Source organism: Primulina huaijiensis, chromosome 11 (assembly GCF_012295235.1).
Source record: "Primulina huaijiensis isolate GDHJ02 chromosome 11, ASM1229523v2, whole genome shotgun sequence".
Taxonomy (NCBI): domain Eukaryota; kingdom Viridiplantae; phylum Streptophyta; class Magnoliopsida; order Lamiales; family Gesneriaceae; genus Primulina; species Primulina huaijiensis.
The window spans coordinates 15,340,268-15,350,422 of record NC_133316.1 but is presented as its reverse complement, the minus strand read 5'-3'; the positions used below and the strand labels follow the sequence as shown (position 1 = coordinate 15,350,422).

Sequence of the window (10,155 nt, the reverse complement as noted above, 5' to 3'; positions counted from 1 at the left end):
AACCAATATGTCGGATTGTTTAAATAGTGTGTTGAAGGGTGCTCGTAGACTTCTTATATCTGCGATAGTACACTTGACATTTCTGAGGTGCGTACAATATTTCATTGAACGTGTGACAAGAGGTGGTCGTGTGGTTCAGGAAAATCAGCTGTGGTCAGATTATGCATGTCGGAAGTATGAAAAATGGGCGAGAAAATCTAGTGAACATCGTGTTGCCAAATATGATGTACGTGAGCAACCTGCTTCGGTTGCAACTGTAGGAAGACCAAGTCGTGGCCAACATATGCAAGTGGTCAAGTTGTTAACGAGTGATTGTTCATGTGGTAAATGGACGATTTTCGGCATCCCATGTTCCCATGCTATTTGCACCGCTAAGTGGCACTCCTTGGATCCCACGACACTTGTGGACCCATGGTATAACATATCTGAGTATTTAGCTACGTACGAGGGCAGATTTCAACCTCTTGCAGATGAGCGATACTGGGATCCTCCAACTTTCGAGTTGCACCACAACCTGGTTAGACGTGAAAGAAGAAGAGTTGGTAGAGACAGAACAACTCGCTTGAGAAATGAGATGGACACACCGGTTCTTAGAGAGAGACGACAACGATGAAGGTGTAGGTAAATCACCACGAGCAATAAGAAAGATTGAATGTTTACTGTAACGATATAAAACAAAATCCTTATTCGAAGGCAACAAATTTTTTTTCGTAATATTTACAAGTTTTTGCATATGAATTATTTTGTTAAATTGTGATCACACATTTTAAGTAAACTAGTTATAGTTAAAAAAAAATACAGTTGGACACCATGTCGCCTGGTCTCCCCTATGCTAAATTAAAATTGACTAACATATCATTAAATCTCATCATGTTTATTAACCAAGAACTCGCAATTTTTCTATTTCCTTTTTGAAGTGATAAATAGAACTTTATTATCTATTATTGATTTTAATAGATCAATTCAAAACCAAGTAAAAAATAATACATGCAAACAAGGTTCGAACAAGACTACAATAAATCACAAACAAACACGATGAATTAATTAAATGAAAATTGAAAACTCCAATAACATAGGTTCGAACAAGACTACATCGATCTCTAGGAAATAAAATTAGTTCATACTCGAATCGAGATCACAACAAAGCCTGTTTGTAATCATTAAAAGCGTAAAAGTAAATAGCCGAATTAAAAACGTGCTCGGGTGGTAAAAGTGTGTCAGTTCTCGCCGTCACCATCATCGGCATCCTCATCCTCATCCATGTGCTGGGGTGGTGCCTGTGAAGAAGGTCCCGGGTACTGGGGTGGCCATACAGGCGGCTGGGGAAACATCGGATCATCTAGACCTATAGGCGAAAACCACTAAGCGAGCACGGAAGTGAAATCCATCATATAGCCCATCAAATGGCCGGTGCGGAACTGAAGTGAATCCAGCACCTGGAGCTGCTCAACCAGTAACCTCCTATGGTCCTGCATCTCGGTCTCTAGTCTCCAAATCTGTCTCCCCCACTCGATCTGGTTGCTGCAGGTTGTGGTGGTGGCAGAAGTTGTTTCTGTGGCCTCTCCTCGTCGTCCGGATACTCATGGGGTATATAAGAAGCTACTCCAAAGTAGGCAACAATTGGGGCCTTCGGCTTTAGAACTTGTTCATCAGGTGTCCATGACATGCCGGCCTGTCGGCACAGCTCAGTAAAAATTTGAGGACATGGAATAGCAACAGACAAGTGCAACCTGCGCCGGCTCTCATAATTGATCCATGAATGATTTTACTTTGCGCTGACTCTCATAACCTGCGCTGGCTCTCATAACCCTGCGCCGGCTCTCATAACCTTACAACCTGCATCGGCTCTCATAACCCTGCGCCGACTCTCATAATTTATCCATGAATGATTTTACCCAAATCAATAGATTTTCCCCTCAGAATAGCAAAGACAAGTGCAACTTTGTCTTTGGTCACATCATAATAGTGCGGGGACGGGAGAATCCGGGCCAATACGAAGGACGTCCAAGCACTTGCATTAGGTCCTCTGTCGGATTTCTTTACAGATATAGGACCACTCGAGCTCAGTTTGCAAAAAGCGCCTGCTTCACATGTGGTACGAATGACATCTGTATAATCGACCCCCTCTTCGAGCAATACACTGTACTTGTCACGGTCGAAGCTTGGCATTTGATAGATCATGTTAATCGTTCGAGAGTCAAAAGACACCAATTTACCTCTCACTAAAACTTTAGACTCGTCATGACGTATCTGGAGGTTTGCATTGAATTCACGCACAATCGAGATAACGACATCCAAAGGAAGGTGAGAAAATTCAACTCATTGTCGTCGTACCAGTTCCTCAACAATAACACCATGTTCAACCGACAAGTTAAATCCCCATTCCGGGATGATGGATCTTGTCATAGAACTTTCATAGATTTGTTGGGCCTCCTCATTCAAAAACCTATGAGAATCAAAACTTGAGGATGAAGAAACACCTTTTTTCGATTTCTTTTTCGGAGCCATGTAATTCAATAATTCAAAGCTCACACCCACACACAAAATTCAAACAATCGAGGAGCCAAGATCATTGATAATCGCACCCCACCGTGCTTCACAGCAAATCTAATCAACTCACAACACCAACCAATCTAGTTACCGATGCCACATACAAACCCAGTCACAACACAATTCACAAAATCAACAATTCCCCATATAGACCGAACACAAATTCTAGCTAATCTCAAGATTTGAACAAAATCTATATACAACTCTTGCTTGCACCACAAAGCGACCGAAAATCGGAGTATGTTCGGAAGTCACGACGGTTTCAGAGGAGTGCAGCGGCGGAAGGCTTTCAGCAGACGGAGCGGCTGTTTTTCAGAAGAGGGAGCGGCTGTTTTTCAGAGGCTTTTCAGAGGAGGGAGGCGGCTGGTCTTTTGGAAGAGGGAGGCACTGTTTGATTTTATGAAATCAGGGTTCAGCACTCTTTTTTTTATCAGAGCACGTGCATATGCGCGCCCTAAACCAGCGCATATGCGCTGAAATCTCTGCCTCGAATCGAGATAGATTTTGTCATGTCGCTCATATGCGCGCCTCTGTATTGCGCATATGCGCGACCTCCTCTGCCTTCCGAGCTGGGGCTTGCCCATGTGCGTGACAATAGATCGCGCATATTTTGAAATTTAATTTTTATTTATTTATTTTTATTCTTTTTTATTTATTTATTTTTTTCACAGCTTCAAAAATAAAATAATTCAAATCAATACTCGAATGGAGATAATTAAAATTAACAAATAAAGGATTAAAATAAAATAAATTAAACAAACGATTGTTAAAGATAATTGTGAGTTGTCTCCCACACAGCGCTTGGTTTGAGGTGTATGTTTATATTATTGAATTTCGCTATGGTTTAACTGTGTTTCTTTGTCTTTTTCGAATATATGATCACTAGAGTGCAAACTCGAATACCTCTACTGATGTCAAACAAAACATATTGTACTCTATCTAAATCAATTAAAACAACTTGTAGAAATAATAGAATTTAGACGATGCAACGATGCAACAATGCAAACAGTACAACAATACAAATGATATAGTTACAATCAAATAGAAGAATCATCATCAAAATTACAATGATACAAATGGCTCCCTGTTCCACAATCAGGTGGATTGCGTCTTCTCGTCCCTCTACGCAATATAACATCTTCAGGATTTTTCTCATTCGAGTAACCTGGAAAAGTGATAGGTGAAACAACATTCTTCTGTGGTCGAATGTCATGCACAAGATGCTGAGGACCAACATTAAGCAAATTTGTAAAAATTTGTATGTTCGACCAAGAAGGAGTCTGAAAATCCTGCTGACCAAACGAACGAAAGTCAGCAATCCATGAATCACTTAAAAAACTAGGTTGAGTAGTAGATGTTTCTGCAATATTCAACTCAGTTGACGGAATAGTAGTAGAGGTTCCTGCAAACCCACTTGGTTGCCTAACCATGTCACTTTCCCACCCGATTGTTGACTGATGCGAAAAAGGAGAAGACGTACTGAAATTTTGTTGGACATTAAATTGTCCGACAAAAGTATTGTACGGATATGGTTGAAAACCAACGACTGTAACTGTAGGTGATATGGTGCGTACAGTTATTCGATTATACCATTGGAAGTAGTCTTCGTCAGTTTGCATCGATCGCCCGTGTCGTACCCCTTTAGCAACATATCTCAACCTACGATTCCAAATTGAATTTCCATGATAATCTCTCCAATTGGTGTTTCGATGACTTGTTTTCGTGATATTATGCAGATCATCATTGTCGACGGCAGACACTGGAATTGATTGACGTCTTCGGAATTGTCGCATCACCCGATTAGGACGATGCATCTCCACGATATCAAAGAAAATAAGAGGACAAACACATCGCCATATTTTGTTGTCGTATGAATCTATAATCGTCTTTACATCTATGTCATTCTTCTGGTAAACGATCCAATTATACTGTAAAAAATACAAACGTTCAAATTAAAAAATCATTTAATCAAAAAAATATAACCTTCATTTAATCAATATTAAATATTGAACATTCAATAATACCTCATTATGATTCATACGATCTAGAGAATCACTTATAATTCTTACAGAATGTGTTGGCGAATGTGTGTAACTAAATTCAATTTTTCACCTATAATTTAACAAAAACAATTACATATAAAAAATTTATAAGAGATATACATGATATTACCACAATAAGTTTTAAATATTACCATGCACCATATGGAGAAACTTGAATAATAGCATCTGGATCAATGAGAGGTACAACTAATGTTAACCCATCTCGGTCGAGGTTAACACATTTAATCCTGCTCCATGCCCATATCTGCTTATAATAATAAAAATAGTTCAACAAAATTAACAAAAAATTGTGTTAAATAATCACATTACATTAATTATACCTGTAGGATATATAAAGGTCCAGCCATTGTAGTCTTCTCTATACGTGACGCGTTACACAACTCACAGTATAGAAATGCTAAAATTGCACTACCCCAACTATAAGACTTTACGTTATCAATATCCCATAGCAGTTGCAAAAATATTAGTCTAGCAGACCCTCCTTATCAAGAATGTCTGCGAGAATATCATAGGCACACTGTTAAACCAGAAGAAAAAATCCAAAGATGGTGTGAATGCTCGCAAATATTTGATGCATTTAAAAATTAGAGAAGAATTACATCCTCAAGAAAAGAGAGAAAATAAATATCACTTGTCTGTTGCACCTTACACATTGTCTAAAAAGGAAATGGATATATTTTGTTCTAGGTTGAAGAAAATAAATTTACCCGATGGCTATAGCTCAAATATTGGCAACTGTGTTTCTTTAGAAGAGCGTAAACTTATTGGGCTGAAATCTCATGAGTGTCATGTTCAAATGCAACAATTGATATCGGTAGCATTGAGAAATCTTCTACCGAAAGGTCCACGTAATGCTATATATCTGTTGGGTGCATTTTACAATGAATTATGTCAAAGAGTGCTAGATAGGAACCGTTTAGAACAACTCGAGGAGAATATTGCTGAAATTCTATTCATGTTTGAAAGATATTTTCCACCCGCTTTCTTCACCATCTCAGTTCATTTGACAATTCATTTAGCAAGAGAGGCTCGCTTGTGTGGGCCAGTCGAATTCCGCTAGATGCATCCATTTGAAAGGTAATAAATAGTGATTTATCTTTTTGACAAATTATATATATAAAATGGTATAAAATTTGCTATCAACAATTCATTCATGTGAATTTTACTTTGTGTTTTAAATTTATGAAAACACTGAAAGGGTTTGTGAAGAACCGAGCAAGACCGGAAGGTTGCATAGCTGAGTGTTACCTCGCAAAAGAATGAATGATATTTTGTAATGCTTACATAAAAAAAGCTTCTATTATTGGTGTTCGTTATAATCGGAATGATGATTTGGAAAATGGATTAGTGGAAGGTCGCTCAATTTCTAAAGGGAAAGAAAAGATATTAGAAGACCACGTGTTGCAAGCCGCACATCAATATGTGTTGTTCAATAATACAGAAGTTGACCTTACTTACAGTTAGTATAGTTAATTTTTAAGATTATATTATCTTTGATTTATTACATACCTCGTATATTCTAACATCTCCCTTCAATGATTTTAAATAGGATGCACATTGAGGAGCTTAAACAAATAGATCGTCGTTTCTTAAGTAATGAGACGTCGTTACAAAAGCAACATATGGAAACATTTGCTGAATGGTTATCAAAACAGGTTCTTCATAATTCTTCATGCCGAATTCAATGACTAGCTCATGGTCTAAGAAAGCAAGTTACAAGTTATACGGGTTATATTATAAATGGACATCGATTCCATACAGTTGATGTTGGAAGGTCGACACAAGATAGTGGTGTCTCAATTGAAGCCGATACTATTTGTCAATCTAATACTAATGATTATTCACATACAGTAGGAAGACTATCATACTATGGGGTTATACGAGATATTGTTTTGCTATACTAGTATTCTTTCAAAGTTCCTGTTTTTAGGTGTGATTGGGCCAATCCTGGACCTCGTATCAAAATTGAAGATGGTTTTACACTCGTCAACTTACACCACGGACTAAAAACTTTTGAAAGTGATCCTTTCATTTTGGCATCACAAGCAAAGCAAGTTTTCTATTCTAGTGACGATGATGAGTCAAATTGGTATGTGTTGCTAAAGGCGCCGCCTCGGGGTATTCATAACATGAATGTGGTTGAAGAGGACGCATATACGTCATCAACACCTCTTGGTGTGTACCGACTTGAAATTAACATTACTGAGAAATAACCATATGCAAGGAATGAGTGTGATGGAATTGATGTTACTGAGACATGACTGAAATTTTCAGTTGTAGATTTTATAGTTATTTATTTTGATTGATATATGTTCTTTGTAAGTTATACAACTCTTTACTTACTGTTGCAATAAATTTGTTTGTTTTGTTTATTTTTAGCTATGTATCATGTCATACAACATATTTGATTGGTTCATTACATAGCATTGAAAAGATAAGTAAAATGGGCAAAAAACGTAGCAAAGCATCTGCAGATGAAATTCAAGTGATATTATCTTATATTTTACATCGTTGTTTATTTTAATAAAGTACACTTATACATTTCAATAGCTCTTTTTGTTATTTTACAGGAACACGTAGCTAGTAGGTTTCCAGGAATGAACACTAACAATTCAGCTAATTCATCCCAAGATTTTCAAGATCAAGAACTGATTGATGACAACAAACCTGATAAGAAAAAAGGTCGCGGAGCATCAAAGTTGAAAATGATTAGTGGTCAAGACAAGCGCAAAGAGGTGGAGCGTAATGAGTTAGGACAACCGATTGGAGATAATTCAGTTACATACGCTTCTTTTCTAGGTTGCATGATAATGGAATTTGTGCCATATACATTGGATGGATGGAATGACATAGATGAAGAAGTGAAAGATGGATGTGGAGTTGTCTTCAGGTAATATCTTCAGTCACTTCATTTTTCATTTCAATTTTTATTTTAAGTTGTAGAAATATTTTCATGTTTCTATATACAGATGAATTATAAAGTTGAGGATTGAGAAAAAAAACCAATTTTTCAAAAGTTAGCTAAATTGTGGCGTGATAGAAAATTCAAACTTCAAATACTTGTACGAGAAGCTAATACAAGTCGAGTGGCTTCACGAAATCTCAGTCTTTTGAAGCCCGAATTTATGGACCAAAATCAGTGGGACTTGTTTGTAAAGAGGACACTATCACGTACCTTTCAAGTAAGTATTAGTTCACTTTTCTTATGGGTATGAAACAATATTCGATTGTGGTAATCCTCTTCCATGCAAGAATACCTACCTTTCAAGTAAGTAGTAATTCACTTTTCTTTTAGGTGTCAAATTATATTTATTAGCATATCATGATCTAGATGTAATTGATAATGGAATATAATGCTTGTTAGATATATATGCGATAACCGCATATATAATGTTTATTGCTAACCTATTGCGTCATCTCTGTATTTATTTGTTCTTTCTGCTTCTTTGCCCTAGCCCAATATCTATATTTAATATCTACATTTGTAATGATTCCACCATTATAGGTTAGCAACTTATCATGATTGTTACTCTAGCTCGGGGTTACATTGCTTCTTTTTGTTGCAATTCACTTGTTAATACTTGTAATTAATATATTGGTTATGTTATATCTCAGGAAAAGAGTGCAAAATTTAGAGAAATGAGGGAAAAACAAGACCACATTCACACAATGTGCCGGAGAGGTTATGCTCGTTTGACTCACATTATGGTTAATATATTTTTTTAAATTTTCTAATTTAAGTAACAAGTAATGGTATATATATACATCTTTTGAATTTATATATTTCTATATTTAAGGAGAAGACAACTCAGGGAGAAAAAAAATACAAGATCACAAGTTTGGATTGAAGGGAACAACCAAAAAAATGGAGAACCTATTACTCAAGCTGTTGGAGAAAAAATGGTAATAGAATTATGTCTTTTTTATTTGCATAAGATCCTAAGAAAAAAATGACAAACCTAAATTTGTTTTTTTCTCAGAAATTATCTTTGTTATTTGCAGAAACAAATACAAGAATGTCCACCTGAATCTCAAAACACAACTAACGTTGCTAATGATGCAATTAGCCTTGTGTTTGGCAAGAAAACTCGAGGTAGAGTGCGTGGGATGAGCTTTGGAGTTACACCATCAAAAGTTGGAGCTTATGTACAGCAAAATGGCACTGTTAAACAACTTCAAGATATGGTGCATAACCTTCAACAAGAAATTCAAGAAATGAAGTCCATGTTTTTACAAAGTATGAGACAACAAAATCAACAATGACACGTTAGTAATTAAATAACATACAAAATCAGTTTGATATATTGCACACTTAAAAGCTTTTTGATTATCATGAAGACATGCTTGACACAATTTGTTTGTAAACTTAGGTTGCTAGTGGTGGCATTGTTAGCGGTATTGGGAATGAAGTTGGTAGCAATAGTGATATCAATATTGGTGCAAAGAAAATTTGTGATTTTGATAATGTTAAAAAACATCTTGCTACAGCTTAGGTAACTATCTTAAAATTATGTGTTTCTAAACTACAAGATTTTTACAAAATAAGAATTGTAAAATTAACAAATTTGTATTGTTTCTTTGCCGTCAAATTTGAAGAATGTGAGTTGTTGAGATATATGTGCTAATAGTAAATGTAAGTTGCTTCATTAGTCTGTTGATGGATTAGTTGTTGCAGAAGGTCGAATTGCATCTACAGATCCAAACACAAAAGTGCATGATGTTGTTCTTGGTAGATCTTGTTGGAAAGTTTGGGTTGATAAGATTTTGGTAGAGAAGGTGGATCTAATTCGACCAAATGATGAAATGCAGTTTCTAGATGACGCAATAGGAAGCATGGTCGCATAGTTATTTAAATTTGTAGTATTGTGTGATTGATATAGATTCTACATATTTTCGTGAATTGAAAATTTAATTTTTGCTATGTTCTAACTATTTTGTGACAGATTTTGTATCTTGAGACTTTCTGTTTTGGTAAATATGATGAAAAAGAATGACTTTTATTAATTTTGTGTGTGGATTATACTTATTATACAAAATTGATTTCTCGTTTATGTGAAAAATCGAGTTTTTCCACGTTCCAAGCGCCGCGGCGCTGATCCAGAAGCGCCTAAGCGCTAGGCAGAAGAAATCGAATTTTTTTTTTTACAGATTTTCTTTCAACGGCGTGCAAACATACGCCGTTGATGTTCTTATCCACAACGTGCGATGTACACTGTTGATGCTTGTATCAACGACGTATAATGCGAGCTATAGATACAATTATTCGCAGTGTGAGAACACGGGGTTTTACGATCCGAAGAAAATCAAGTAAGTAATACGAACTTGGAGATTAACTCAAACTAAGCTCGAAAATTTTCGTTCCAACTAGATAACTTTGATATTAACTTAAATTTTCATCGAATTTAACACGAGGAAATAACTTCAAAGCTCGGAGATCTACTCAACGGGAGGCCAAGCTACAAGTAATCGTATCCATCAAAGTATTGTCCCGAGAGGAGTAAAACCCCAGCTCAAGGACCCGATCTGTCAGCTCAAAGCAGCT

The 10,155-nt window shown here is 36.3% G+C and overlaps 1 long non-coding RNA gene across 1 annotated transcript; it reads left to right on the top strand.

Moving 5' to 3' along the window:
* Positions 1 to 7,049: 7,049 nt before the first annotated feature.
* On the top strand, positions 7,050 to 9,440 carry LOC140988868 (uncharacterized). The gene is made up of 6 exons (XR_012177381.1): positions 7,050 to 7,503; positions 7,583 to 7,795; positions 8,229 to 8,321; positions 8,411 to 8,516; positions 8,616 to 8,879; positions 8,984 to 9,440. It is a non-coding gene; the product is annotated as an uncharacterized lncRNA (long non-coding RNA).
* The last annotated feature ends 715 nt before the right edge of the window (positions 9,441 to 10,155 follow it).